This window comes from Lycorma delicatula, chromosome 11, assembly GCF_047948215.1.
Source record: "Lycorma delicatula isolate Av1 chromosome 11, ASM4794821v1, whole genome shotgun sequence".
NCBI classification, from domain to species: domain Eukaryota; kingdom Metazoa; phylum Arthropoda; class Insecta; order Hemiptera; family Fulgoridae; genus Lycorma; species Lycorma delicatula.
Window position 1 is genome coordinate 16,836,824 of NC_134465.1, and position 15,861 is coordinate 16,852,684.

A 15,861-nucleotide genomic window follows, 5' to 3' on the forward strand; every position below is an offset into this window, starting at 1 on the left:
TAATTAAGAAAAAACATATCACTTTTAATAATGGAATTAAACGCGGATCCTTATTAATTTTATTATAAATTATTATCTGTAATTATTAATTTGTTTCGCAATAAAATATCACAATTACCGTTTTAATTAAAAATACAAACTTTTTTTTTTTTTTTAATTAAATTATTGTTTCCATTAACATATTGTTAATTTAATTAAATTTATATTCATTTATTGTAGTATAAATAACATATCTATGGAGTTAATTATTATATTCGCACGTGTGAAGCGACTAATTAAATATTTTATTTTATTAAATATTGTTAATTTAAAGATTTATTTATTTATTATTTAACGACCAAACTTTAGATGACAAATTTTAATAACTGTCTGAACAGTGTGACGTCTCTAAAATTTGTTTCACGACTTTTCATCATTATGTGCTGCTAATGTGCAGATGTTAACAAAATTAATACAAGAAGTTAAACTTTAAGTTTGTTTTATTTCTATCGTAATTCTTGAAATAATTTTTTAGCGCGCTACTTAAAATAAGTATTGTTTTTTAACATATTTTGTATATTTTTATTCAGGGATGAATAATAATCCACGATGAATGAAACGGAGTGAATTTCGTTAAATATGTTCTACTAATGAAAGTAAAGAAAAAATTCATATAAGTATAATTCCGGAAACGCTTCGTTTCCGTGATATAGCTTGCTAAAGATTTCATCTCGACTTCCACTTTAAAGGTTAAAAGTAAACCTTACTGACATCTTTGAAACTTAAAATTAGGGGTTTCATGTGGTTTTTAACCTGAAAATTAGATAATACATTGCCATGTTTTTTTTGGTTTTTTTAGAAAATTTTTATCGTACGAATCACACAACAATATTCTGGGATCCAGTTAACTAATGGCAAAACAATCCGATCGTTTCACGCGACTCATTGCTACGTAGGCCTGGCCCTTGGCAAATATGTGAGTGCTCAGATCTACGACAGTACTATCTAAGGTATTCATTTGTAGTTTATGCAACGTCACAGCCCAGCACAATATTAGTGGCAACATACGCCTTTCTCCTTTGCCCTGTCTCCCTAAAGCGTGAAATTCGACAATAGTGATCTCGATCCTCGATCCGATGCCGACAGCATTATCTCTACTCGTACCGTCATCAAACTACTAAGATCGTTTGTGAGAGCCCGCCGGCTCAAGCCTGTCTCGGAGTAGCGCAGGCTACTCGATTTTTCTAAGTATATCGGTTAATTTTTGTTCTGGTTTGGTTCCATCGTGATTTTGTATTATACTGGCAAATATCCCGTTTGAATGTTGAAAATCGGACGATTGTTTGCAGAGATTATAAGAGCACCCCATTGCACCTCTCAAAACAGCGCCCTAGAGGTACCCGTTTGTTACCGGTTGATGGTGATGATCGTTATACCCTCTCACGAGGTGCTCGCATCACCTCACCACTCCAGCCTCACACGCAATCCTCACGGGAAGCCCGTTATTATTAAACAGAATTTTTTTTAAATTTATTTAATATTTTATTTAACGAAAATTTAGTTCTATTATTTTTGTAATTTTATTCATTTGAATCGTTCAGTTCAAACCCAGCTAACATAGTGATACAGGCTCACCGTTCACAGTTCATTAATTCAATTCATTAAAGTTTGAGCTTCAACCGGCAAACCTTCACTACTACATATAATTATATATATATATATATAACCTGTGATACTCCCGGAAAGGTAACTATTCTAACACGGGGTCATACATCTAAATCGGTTAGGCCGTTGAACTGCTACGGTGGAACAAACAAACACATACATACACCCTAAAAACATTCACTCCGTTTTGGGGAGTCGTGTAAAAATGCCTTTGTATTTTTCATATGAAGATTATGCAGACGTAATTTATGTTTTTGGATACTGTGATTGACGTACACTTATCGCATATTTGTACTTTCCTACATGTTTATTTCTGTTTTCGTTTTAGTAACGGTTAAATTTCTTAAACTCTTCCTTGTGTTCCGCTTGAGTTTACTTAAATAAATTTGTTTAGAATTAAATACTTAGTATATTTTGTTACAAAACACTATTTCTTTACCGGTGATTCAACTAAGTTATTGCTCGTCAAACTCTAAAAAAATTGAATTTTACAATAATTTTCTAAAAAATCTGCTGTGGACAACACATGATTGACTTCCTTGTATTAAATTCCATTAACAAATTTTTTTGAAAATGAAAATTACATCAAATTTTATTTCATTAAAAACTTCTAATATTTTTTCATACTTTTTTTGTTATTATTGAATTATTATTCATCGTTAATATTTTTTTACAATGAGAGTTTAAATTATTAATTAATAAATATATTTAACTTAAAATATTTCATTAATTAAAATTTCATTTGGCTATAATTCTGAAACCGATGAAAATAAGTACCGCATGGTATATCGTGGAAAAGCTCTTAACGAATGCTTACCTACTACAGTTATTAAGAAAAAGTCCAAAATCCAATTTTTTTATATTTTGGGCTTTTTTGGACACTTTTGGTTGTCGATTGCAATGAAAAAGGGAAGTGCACAACTAGATGTTACAACAGTCCTAAATCCAAAATTTCAACATTCTACGGCTAATCGTTTTTGAGTTATGCGAGATACATACAAACATGCGTACGTACAGACGTCATGCCAAAAATAGTCAACGTGAATTCACGGATGATCAAAATGGATATTTTTATTGAAATTTCAAAACCGAAATTTTTTGCGATCACAATACTTCCTTTAATTCGTACAACAAAGTAAAAAGTATTTAAAGTGGTCGTTACTGCCGCCACAATTAAGTCGTGTGAAAGATATAAATATATATTTCACTTTCTTTTGACATGATACCTGCCGTAATTTTTGCGCCATCACTTTCAAATTTATACATAATGTATAACGACCGAAATCGTCGGTCGAGTTCGTTAATGGGCAAAATCGAACCGTGGGGGTGGAAATGGGAAGGCTTTTTCGAAAAAACAAAATATTACTATAACTTTCTTATTAAGTAAAATATCGAATTAGTTTAAAGTTTCTACTATTCTTTGGATAAGGGCCTAAAACTTATCTAAGTAAAGTTTTTTGATATCACCAACCGTTGGCCCAACGGTTTCGAAGACAAAAAAAAAATCATACCTTCCTTGGCAGGCACAGTATCGAATCGGTTTAAAGCGGTCGTTAGTCCTCTAAACACTACCTAAAACTTATGTGTAAAACAATTATTGATATGACCGACCCTTATGGCAAGGGATGACCAAAATATTGCTGGAATTGTAAGAAGATGGGGCTTGTCGTATGCTAAACACGTGAAACTTCTTTCGCATGCAACCGTTGTCGTATTGAGTAAATTGAAGTTTTTGTTAACTTTAAGGTGGAAATCTTTTTTATCCCCTTCTTAGCACCGGAGAAATCTGCATGCGCCTTACGGCGTGCCAAAAGGGATTTTTTTTATCTTTGTAGCAGGAATGAAGTCTAAATTTTTCGTAAGCTATAATGAGAAAAAACTTTTCCGGACCCGTGTACATAATGAACAATCTTCTTTATTTTTACCTGTAGAAATCTCCTGATTCCCCTCCGTATATTTTAATAAATTTTACCTTCAAACATTATTTCTTTTACAATATGTAACTTTACAAATCGAATAATGAATATTTTTTTTTGTTTTGTTTTTTCTTATTCTAAATATTATTTTTAGTTTGAATGGGTTTGGTTGATTTTTTTTTGTAAAATGGAATTTATACACCTACAACTGAATAATTGACGTTTAGAGGAATTCAACAATAATATTGTTAATTTAAACAGTTATATCCTAGAAAAGTTACGTACATATTAAAACTCAAATTAACTGTAAACAGTTACCGTATCATCTTTACCGTTATTTAACTTTCAAATTATTATTAGTTCGGTACCCGTGTGCATATGGCTTATATATATGTATATATATAAAATAATAAATATTAATAATACTTCTATATTCTTATATTACCGTTGATTTCTCTGTACGTCGAACAAAATGTTGTCGTATTAGATTAACGTTAGACCAGTCGCCTTACATTTTTACTGATGAGGTTGAAACTGGATAAGTCGTTTCATAATGATATTAAAGAGAGTGGTCTTAGTAATTTCTGCAATCGCTTTTCTTATCTGTGTAATTTCATTTCATTATTGAATCTTCTTTTATTTTTTTAATGAAAGCCGAAAATGGAAAGAAAACGTTTTTAAGATTAGTTTTCAACTTAATCCGTTTTACATTCGTTTGAAACTTTTGTAAAAAAAAAAGCAGTACGTTATTAACTGCTTAATAACTTATCTTTTCTCATTGTCTTCTTAAATTTTGGATCTTTTTAAGCTAACGTTTTTCCAGTTACTGATAATTTAATGCCTTTTTTTAACGAAAAATTATTTTTTATGAAAACGTTTTTTTTAAATTTATTATTAAAAAAGTGGTTAACGCATTTGCATGAAAAGCTCAAAAATACTTAGTTACTTTTAAAATTATAAAATGAATGAAGAAAAAGTGTTTTTTATGAAAAGATTATGGTTTTGTTGTAACTTTTTAATTGGATTTCAACTGTGTATCCGGTCGTCGGGAATCAAATAATGGCATCCTTTCAAAATTAAAAGTCGATTTGAGTCGTACAATATTTTCACGTGCGGTTAAGATGTAATCTCTGGATTTATTCTCGGGTGGAAAACGTGTCGAATGACTTTTGTAAAAACCTTATATTTTTTTTATTAAAGATTGTAATTTTCATCGAAAATATGTGGAAGGCAAAAACGTCATTTAAAAAGTCGCTTCTATAAATGCAGGAGTTGTATTATAAACCGACCTATTCAAATTTACCATTGCAAAAAGCGTAATTAATGGATCCTCTTATCTACGAAAAGGATTTTTTATTTTGTTTACCAAAAAAAAAAAAATCGGTTAAAAAATTGAGTACTTTGTTTTAAAAATTATTAGCATTGAGAAAAATCTTTATCGGCTTCGATAGCAGAGATTTTTGAATTTTTTCTTTTTTTTTGTAAATTCGAACTTTGCAATCTTCGCATAAAAGTCCGCTTGATTTTTTGATAAGTTTAAAACTCTTACGGAGCATTTAGCTCACATTAGGTCGTAATTTTCTAAGTAATAGATATTTAAATCATGATGATTTTTTTATTAATTAGTAAATAAAAGAAAACGACTAATTGTTTTCATAAGTCGAATATAAATGTACATATATAAACAATAAGGAAAAACAACCATTATTACGTCACAGATGGATTGATAATAAATAAAAATGTGATTTTCTTGCAATACGTGTGATAAGATGTAAGCTTAAAGTAACCGTTAAAAGTTTTTTTTTTTTCATTTACCGTTATTATTATTTAAACTAATCGATAAAAATATTCTTTTGCCGGCCTCCGTGGCGAGAGTGGTAGCGTCTCGGCCTTTCACCCGGAAGTCCTGGGTTCGAATCCCGGTCAGGCATGGCATTTTTCACACACGCTATAATAAAACATTCATCTCATCCTATGCGGAATGAATTGCTTGAGTGCGGACCCGGAGGTTAAAACAAACCAAAAAAAAAATATATAATGCCGAGAAAATATAATTTGTCTTTTCTTCTTCTCACTCATATGTTGAAATTCTGTTTCTAATTTATGTTTATGTACGTTATTTATGATATATTTTATTTGATTTGTTAATCTCTTAATTTTAATTATTTAATCTTAAATTAAATAAAATTTTGTTGAAATAACGTATAATTTTAAGGTTATGTTTTATTCCTTCTATAAAAAATTATCGATGCGCGAATTTATTTTTAGTTTACTATATAGTTATTTGAATGTCTATTACAACTTATATTTTTGTTTGTTACTAAAAGTCGATCTTCGGTTCGATTCCCGATGAAGTTGAAAAAATTACTTTTTTACAAAAAAATCTAAATACGGAATAAAGGCTTTTAACCAACACAAAAAAAAATAGGAGGTTCCTTTAAAGGGTCGGGTCTAGCGTTAACTTAAATGAAATTTCTGAATTTCTCTTCTTTCTTTACCATTAAATCGCGCTTGAACAGTCGATCCTAACTTAATAAAAAATTTTTCAAAGGGAACGAATTTTTCTTAAACTTGATTTACTTTAACAGGTTTACAGTTTTACCGTCTCAGTTTCGCAATCCAATACCGCTATGAGACATCAAACGATTTCTCAGTTAACGTCACACTTAACATGCAATATTGTTTTTTTTTTTTTTTTTTGTTATCAAATTACATATTATTTTTAAGATACAATTCTGCATATTTTTTGTCGTATGTAGCACCGAAGATTTTCTTTGAATGTGAAATTAAAGAATGCTTTTTTGAAAATCACTAAATAAATGCAAAATAAACATAATTGAAAAGCGTTTTAATAAAATTTGAATTAATTTTAGTTATTTAACGACAAAGTTTAGTTAAATTTTAATATCGAGTATTCTTAAAAATATTAAATTCAAATTTTACTTTAAAAATCTCAATTCAAAGTACAGTTATCAATTAAATGTGCCTTTATTACACAAGGAGTGACTTTTAGAAATTTATGTTAAAAAAGTTAAGCGTAATATTAAAAGTATTGTATAATATTATTCAAACGGTTCTGGAGTCGCAGAATTAAAAATAAATACAGTTACTTGTTAGTAAGTAAAAGACATTAAATTTCAATTAAAATACGTTAACTTGTCTGACTTTATTTTTGAATATTTCAAAAAGTAAAGTCGCAAAGTGATATCGGTATCAAAAATTAGTAACAGGGTAACAAAACCTTTATTTAAAATGAAAAAAAAATGGCAGCATTCGTTGATATTTAAAATATTCAAAATAAGTATAGAAACCGTGGAAATATTACAGTTTTCATCGTGGCAGTCAACCTGTTAATTACAGCTCGCGGATTATTGTTTAATTAAAACAACAAAAAGAAACAGTTTCAACAGACAAATGTGTGTGTAAGATATTATGTATTACAAACGATGTAGGTTATCAGCATGACACACCGTTTTCGGTTCTGTTTATAAAATTGCGTAGCCGTTCCTAAGAATAACGAGCATCCTTGCCCCAGTTTTATCGGAACAGTGAATTTCTTTATTTTTGTAACCGAGCTGTCCAACCGAGTTCAAAGAAATATAGGTGATACGAAATCCTACAGTTAACCGTCGGTTATTAATAGCATTAAAAAATATATATATGGGATAGAGGGTATGAGATAGTGTGTAAAAGAGGGATAATGAGTGAAGGGTTGTATTATTGGATTCCATTTTCTTTGGTTTTAAATCTATCCTTTAAAATATTTTTCCAAATTCGATTTTGACCCTGTATAAAAAAACGTTAACTATCGGAAAGATCGATTCGGAAATATATTATTTCTACGTACGCATTCACGCTTCGTTTTTGAGTTAAAGTCCGCAAAAATATTTCTCTTTGATTTCTGCTACAAAGAAAAATTGAAACTATAATGAAATTCTTGTTATTTAAGGAGTAAATTAGACGGTTTCATATAACTTTTGTCCTCAAAAATTCTAAAACAGGCCCCACAGCTTCCACAGCTATATCCTTAGCAATGTTTAAAGAGTAATTGCAAAAACAAAAAAAAAACTATGTCGTAAAATACAATTTTTAGCTTCTACGTAAAATTCATTAACAAACAAAAGTTTGCGATAAAATTTGTACGGATTTTTTTTCCATTGTTTGTTTATAGTCGCATCGACGATAGAGTCATCGGTGACTTAAGTAAAACTAAGCGTCCATAAGTAATTAATAAACACAGGTAGTCAATAGATATCAAACATTAGATGACAAATATCGAAACAGGAACACAACCGCTAGACTATTTTTTCACTGCGCACACAGTACCGCGTAAGGGATCTCGCGTAAGCAAAACGACTAAATTGAGCTCTCCGTCCGAAAACGCGACAGTCTTTTGATGTATTTCTTCCGGGAGATCAGACCCTTCACATATGAACCGAGATTTAATTTTGATGACGAATAGTCCCGAATTTTGGGCGACCAAACTTAAGAGGCGTTTTACATCTCGCGACTTACAGTTCTACTAAGGAGAGCCGAATAGGTGAGCGCAGCAGGTTTGCTTCGTGTGGCCTCAGGATTACTTGATTGTTCTATCGTTTGTTTGGGACAAAGGCTTTCTTGAAGATGTTCTCCTGGATGCCATGTAAGGCCGTGGGAGGACTCATCAGCCAGAACTTATTCCATCGAGTACGTAGTTCGACACAGATTGCGTTTGTGAAGTCGTTTACTTTGATTCCAATCGGAGGCTATTTATTGCCGCTCTCAATTCGTATTTAATTTTGATAAGATCTAAAGAAGTTTAAGAAATTTGATTTTTATTTGATACTTTCAAATTAATTTTTCCTATGTCCTCTTTCTTTGTTTGTGAAATTATCAAATTTACTCTTTAATCTAAGTTCATTTACTTCGCAGTTTAATGCTTTTTAGTCGTTAAGAATTTGAAACGATTTTTTTCCAGAAATTATCTCATTCGTTTAATAGGAATATAATTTAAAAATAGAATTATACGAACTAGATTGTTTCATTTTTATTAAAAAACAAATTCATTTTTATTAAAACAAACACGGTTTATTAAAATAACTTCGGTAGTGTATTATTATAAGAAAGTTGTTTATCAGGTTATACGGAAATATACGGTTTACATTTTTTTTTTGTTAAAAATAAATGTCTTCTTTCTCAAAAAAAATAAGCTAATATTGTTGTCGATCAGGTTTACCTGCATTAATAAATCTAAAATGATAATCTGGTGAAGATTAACAAGCGTAGTTAACATTTATTTAAACCTCTTTTCTTTTTTTTACATTCTTCAAATAAAAAAATTATTTTTATATTAAACGGATAACAGTATCGATCGATTTATTAAAATTAAACGATACATTAATTAATAAAATGATACGTTTAAATGATATATTAATTTAAAACTATAACTATTTATTGTGTTTTTATCTTTATTCACCCGTAAAAAAATATGACGCGTGTGTTTGATTTATGTGCTCGCATTTTTATTTTAGCTGCTATTGGCGCAGAGCGGACCGATGGTGGTGCGCCGGGCGGCTGCGCGCAGTGCACGAATGATTTATACTTCTCGAACGTTTCATTCGTTCAAACGATTTATCTAAAATTATATTTGTGTTTTGGGGATAAAAAAAAGAAAACATCGGGGTTAGACCTATGTTAATAAATCACAACTCAAGAAACACCTAAAAATGTTCAGGATTTTGAAGCTTTCTTTGTAAAAGTTTTTATTGTTATTAGTACGCTAAATTCATAAACTTATTTAGTTACAACTTGCAAAAACATTTAATAAAATCAAATGTAATGAAAGCATAAACCGTGAAACGTGTTTGCGCCCGTCGGGATAAAAAACAAACCCAGCACCGTCCTTTTTTACGGGAAAAATAATAAATAAATAATTTTTACGAATGTACTATTTCCTTCTACCAGTAAACCGACTGATTTTTATCGTTAATGTGTATTTTCATTTTTCTTTATTTGATGGTATCACTGCAAATGCTTGACGCATGCGCGTGGGATATGGAAATGGAATTTTGTAGCGCGTGAAAAATACCGTGCCTGCCCGGAATTCGATCCCGGGACCTTCAGATCAAAGGCCGAAACGCTACCGCTCCGCCACGAGATTGGCTCCCATGTAGAGTAGAAAAAATATTTGTAATATATTATTTTTCAGTAAAAAAATATTTATTAATTTATTGTCTTACACTTCCCCAAAAATTTCATATAACTGTGATGCCTGTAAATCGCCTGAGATGCAAGAGAGGGGTCGGCAAATTTTATATTTATTATAGACCCACTTCCTTTAGTATATAATGTATCATTTCAAGGGGGGTTAAATTTTAACTACTCTCAATGCGCTCTGGCAGGCTGATATACGCGTATATACAAGGGGCTACAATATTTGGCTAAATGAAGAAAATAATAGAAAACCCACTTCTCACTTCATTTCTTAAAAAGCACGGTATTGAAAGGGAGTCCGAAAAGGATGTTCCCTGTCTCCGTTACTTTTTAATCTTTACATGGAACTAGCAGTTAATGATGTTAAAGAACAATTTAGATTCGGAGTAACAGTACAAGGCGAAAAGATAAAGATGCTACGATTTGCTGATGATATAGTAATTCTAGCCGAGAGTAAAAAGGATTTAGAAGAAACAATGAACGGCATAGATGAAGTCCTACGCAAGAACTATCGCATGAAAATAAACAAGAACAAAACAAAAGTAATGAAATATACTAGAAATAACAAAGATGGACCACTGAATGTGAAAATAGGAGGAGAAAAGATTATGGAAGTAGAAGAATTTTGTTATTTGGGAAGTAGAATTACTAAAGATGAACGAAGCAGGAGCGATATAAAATGCCGAATAGCACAAGCTAAACGAGCCTTCAGTAAGAAATATAATTTGTTTACATCAAAAATTAATTTAAATGTCAGGAAAAGATTTTTGAAAGTGTATGTTTGGAGTGTCGCTTTATATGGAAGTGAAACTTGGACGATCGGATTAACTGAGAAGAAAAGATTAGAAGCTTTTGAAATGCGGTGCTATAGGAGAACGTTAAAAATCAGATGGGTGGATAAAGTGACAAATGAAGAGGTATTGCGGCAAATAGATGAAGAAAGAAGCGTTTGGAAAAATATAGTTAAAAGAAGAGACATACTTATAGGCCACATACTAAGGCATCCTGGAATAGTCGCTTTAATATTGGAAGGACAGGTAGAAGGGAAAAATTGTGTAGGCAGGCCACGTTTGGAATATGTAAAACAAATTGTTAGGGATGTAGGATGTAGAGGGTATACTGAAATGAAACGACTAGCACTAGATAGGGAATCTTGGAGAGCTGCATCAATCAGTCAAATGACTGAAGACAAAAAAAAAATTGAATTCTTGTTACTGTTGAAAATATCCACATCAGTTTTGACGGTGATTTGGGATTCATGTCACAGGTCGTCTACAAAATCTTACGGTGGCATAAATATTCATTTAAATTAGGAAAGTTTTATTAAAAACAGAAACAACACTAATGCAGTTCTTGAGGGATCCTTCGTTATAATTGCTTTATGCTCCCATATTTTGAATTTAAACGTATCATCTATAAATGTATATATATACCTATATATATTTCTATATATATCTAATTTCAGCATATATATATATATATATACTTAATTATTTTTATCACTATTTTTTCAAGCTAATGATCAAAAAATGTCCTTTTCTCTCTCTCTCTCTCTCTCTCTCTATATATATATATATATATATATATATATATATATACTTTTTTAGGATTCGAGATTTACATAAATTATACATTAAAAAAACTGGTTTATTTGATTTTAACTTTTAATTAGCAGGATTATTTCGTCCTACCTGTAATTGGAATATATACTACTAAAAAAATATACCTGAGGTATCGCATTTAGTTTACTACTATTATTAGCTAAACATATGGTGTGTTATCATGTATATATATATATATTTACATACATATATCAAATGCTCATCAATCATCTGTTCACCTAGACATTTAAATTTGCTCAGTACAAATTTGCACGTAGATTTATATTTAGCTTATGAATATCTTGGTTAAAAGATACTGAAATTAGATAAAGAAAAGACAATTTCTTCGTTAAATATATTAAACAGACTACAAGAACTTTTCCAATATAAATTTTCAGAGTAATTTTCGAAAAAAATATCTATCTTTAATAAACAAAAATACTTATACCATATAGAAAGAATGCTGAAAAGTTATATAACCCTGGTCTACTAGACGTAGAAACAAAATACAGTCTTGTTAACATGAAACTAGTGAACTATCATTCAATATAAACTTAGTTTCTTTTTCATATTTTATCAAATATTTTTATCGATAAGATTTTTTTTACTGACAACCACGTATAAAAAAAAACAATAAATTTCTATCAAGATAAAATTAAGATAATTTTACTGTTCTTTTTTTTAAATTTTTTTTTTTTATACGTTTCAGAGGTACGTTATTCCAGCTGTTTAGATTGTACGTGTGAATAATTTAAGTATTTTATCGTTACGTAAGTTGAAAGTTTGTACGTTTTTTTATCGTATTAAAATTACATTATAAATATATTAAGAGAAACTTGTAAGTTTTTCTTAATAAAGTAATAATGTTTAATACTGCATTATCTTAATTTTTAAAGTCTACTCTTATGTTACATGTATGTAACATGTACATGGATGTATGAATGTACTGACGATTGTAGAACCGGTGAGTATGCAGTGACTAAGTAACAAGTATGCACGCTCAAACTAACGATCTTAGCAATTCTGCCGATTTATTTATATATATCATATAGAAAAATGGCGGTTGTAAAATAATTCCAACTTAAATTGCTAGTAATTAATATATTTATCGATCGATTTTAGAATTAATTTTGTTTCTTATAATACGAGAAAAGAACAGCAGCCTTCATTAGAATATGCGGCCAAAGAACGTGTGATATCCGTAAGTAACCTCGGTTGGTTTCTTCTTAATTGTGATGATACTGGATTATTTTTGAAATTCTTGCTTTTCGTATCCTAGAACCACCAAGAAGTGCCGTGTTGAGTATACGTGAAATAAACTTGTTGAGTACACGAGATGTATCGACAGGCATTTCTCTACAGCATCACTGACGGATCCGAGAAGGTACTTTTATCTCATTCGTATGTTATTTTTTTGTTTTATTCTTTTGCGTTTAAAAATTTTATTTTTATGTATATGCTAATATACAAGCGTTACGGCGCGGTAATTTACTAAGCGGTGCAAGCTTTAGCGAGTGAGGGGTAACAGTCGAACAATTTTCGTAACGTCTGTATCGGTCTCTGATTTGAAACGAATATAAAAAAAATCATTAGATTATTCGTATGTCATTCTCTGTGACAGAAGAGCAAGAAACTTTATTAGAATACTTCATAAAACTCGGGAATAGTCGTTCGGTCTACAATTGCGTCATAAATGAATAAACATACCAAATCTTAAAAACTCGCATTTCTTTGTACTCTGTAACCGGTATGCATCAGGTGTCATGTACGAGATTCTTCAGCTTTAACTACCGACATCAGCAAAGTTACACGAAAAATTGCAAGTTAAAAATATACTTATATATTTAAATATACAACGTAACTCTCATTTATCTATCTATATGGCGTATTTACCGTTTCATATAAATTAAAAATTGGAAATTATCGTTTTTTACGGTTTCCAACGGGTTTGGCGTTGAATAGCGTCATATAAAATTCTAACCCAAAATGCCAGATCCTGCCACATTATATAAAAGAACACAGTATAATGTAATTAGTTCGAATGTTTTTCTGTTAATGAAATAAGCGTGTGGTTAATAAGTATTAGTTTGGTTAGTTGATTTTAACGGACGTTTTGAGAGTAGAGTATCAAAACAAAAGCTCTGACGATGTCGAGCTTTTTAGTTTCGTTTTACTGAATTTTTCGATAAAATTAATAAAATCTTCTTTATACTTTATCACAGACTTATATTTTTTATTTTTGTTTGATGATATCGCCAAGTAAGTTTGAACGTTGGATACGGGGATGAAAATCTGTAGCGTATTAAAAATGCCACACCTGACCGGGATTCGAACTCAGGACCACCGGATGAAAGACCTATACGCTACCACTATACCACTGGACTCGGAGATCGTTGCTATGCGTTACGCATTTTCTTATATTTTAGAAAACGCTTATTAACTGAAATCTTGTTATTACCGCTAATAAATGTAAATGTATTCACTATAAATATATACGTATATACGCATTTTTTCACTTCGATGCATATCAATAAATTTATAAATAATGATGTCGGCAAGGTGTGCTTTAATTAATATGAATTTTCTTTTACTTTTAGATCTACTGTTTTGTAAAAAAAAAAAGGTTAAACTGAAATACGTTATTTAATATGGAAATAATGTATTAATAAATTACTTTTTTTTATAATTTGCTGATGATTATCTTAGTTTAAATGTAGCATTATTCGTAATTGTTGAAATATTTTTTTTTATAAAAAACTAACAAACACGTTTCAAGAAAAAACATTTTCAAAGTAAAATTTTTAGGTTTTTGGTTAGACTTATTTATTTGATGATTATGTAGCTTCAAAATGGTGATTTATATCCATTTATAAAACGTTTTAAGTAATTTAACCGTAACGATTAAAACATATGTTGCATGTTAAACACATGTGTATTAAAACTTTTAATGCGACTATAGCCAAATTTTAAGTGTATTTAGATCTGGATCAAAAAAACTTTAATATGCGGAAAAAAAATCAAAATATTTAACTGTTGTTTTTTTATTGAAAACTTTCTTGTAAGGTTTTTAAATATTTTTTATTTGTTATTGTTCAAAGATGGAATAAAAATTCTAGTTAAAAGTGACGGTATTTAATTTTTAAAAGACGTGTATGTTTACGGGGAAAAAAGTTTATAGTTTACTTTTTTCCGTTAACGATTAAAGTTTTTTAAACTTAAGGTTGTTATTTTAAAATTTATCCGATCCAAGCTTTGAATCGAACCTGGGAATTTTGATGTAGCAAGCAAGTACATAACATCTATACCATCGAGGTTGTATAAGGATTAATTTATATATAAATAAATGTTTAAAAGCCTTTTTTAGAATTTTTAAAATATTCACGCTAATCTTACATTTTAAGCCCTTTTTTTGTTGTCTGTAATTAATGATTTAACTTCATATATTATCGCATTATTTTATTTTTTTTAATTTTTAACTTAAATTAAAATTTTAATTACTTAGAAATTAAATTCCACATATTTTTATATAAATAACCACCTCACATATATAAATAAGGGAGAAAAAATGATGTTACAAAGAAATATGAAGATTGAAAATTAAAACTAAAATCGACTAAAATTAATTTTAGAATTTTAAAAAGTTTTTTTTTGTAATTAAATTAATGATGGACAGAATAAAGCTTTAAGAAAACTTTCTGGATGAATTCCTGGGTTTTATTTGTTAATTATAAGAGCAGGTTGCAATTTCTAGAATCGTGGTTACTTCCCCCTCCCCCTTCATAACGCATCATAATAAATTTTGTTTTTAACTTTTCTATAAAAAAATAAAACCGATAGATTTTATAGAATATAATTATTACTAATAATTGAACAATTATGAATCAAATACAGATTTTATATTCATCTTCAGCTTATATTACATTTAAAAATAAATACACGATTCATAAAAAAAAAGATAAATCTCATTAGCGTTTCTCTCCGTAGAGTAAAAATTATTCACCCCTACCCTGTTAAATTAAATATACTAAAATGATACTTCTTTAATAATTAATTCTTTCGATTCGATTAAAACACTTTTAAAAGCTTATAAAAAAGCAAAAAGTTAAAATTAATTACCACTTAATTAAAACACTTCTTGATTACGTTAGAAAATTTATAACAGTTATGTAAGTAAGTTTATTTCTCTTTTTAATCTACAAACGTTGATGATTTCACTTTTTTAAAATACTGTTATATATTTTTTTTAAATATTTATATATTTATAGGATAAGAAGGTAAGATATAAATAATTAAAACTGAATGCGGTATCACAACTAAAAAAAAAAAAAATTGTTTAGAAAGGATTCACTATAATACCGACGATTATGATGAGGTTACATGACGAAGAAACGCGCGAAATATTTCGTTAACCGTACACAAACTTATAACAACTACGTTCGCAAAAACCACGTTCACTTTCACAGAAAGGCGGGTCGCAACTGAAGGCGAGTTCTGCCTGAGGCTTCTAC

General features: G+C 29.6%; 1 protein-coding gene across 1 annotated transcript in view; it reads right to left on the reverse strand.

The window, feature by feature from the left end:
- LOC142332165 (uncharacterized) overlaps window positions 1-15,609 on the reverse strand; it is a 305,166-nt gene extending 289,557 nt beyond the window's left edge. Inside the window, exon 1 of the mRNA XM_075378440.1 lies at window positions 15,470-15,609. The gene's annotated coding sequence lies outside the window, so the exon portion shown is untranslated. The remainder of the gene's footprint in view (window positions 1-15,469) is intronic.
- Window positions 15,610-15,861: the final 252 nt, after the last annotated feature.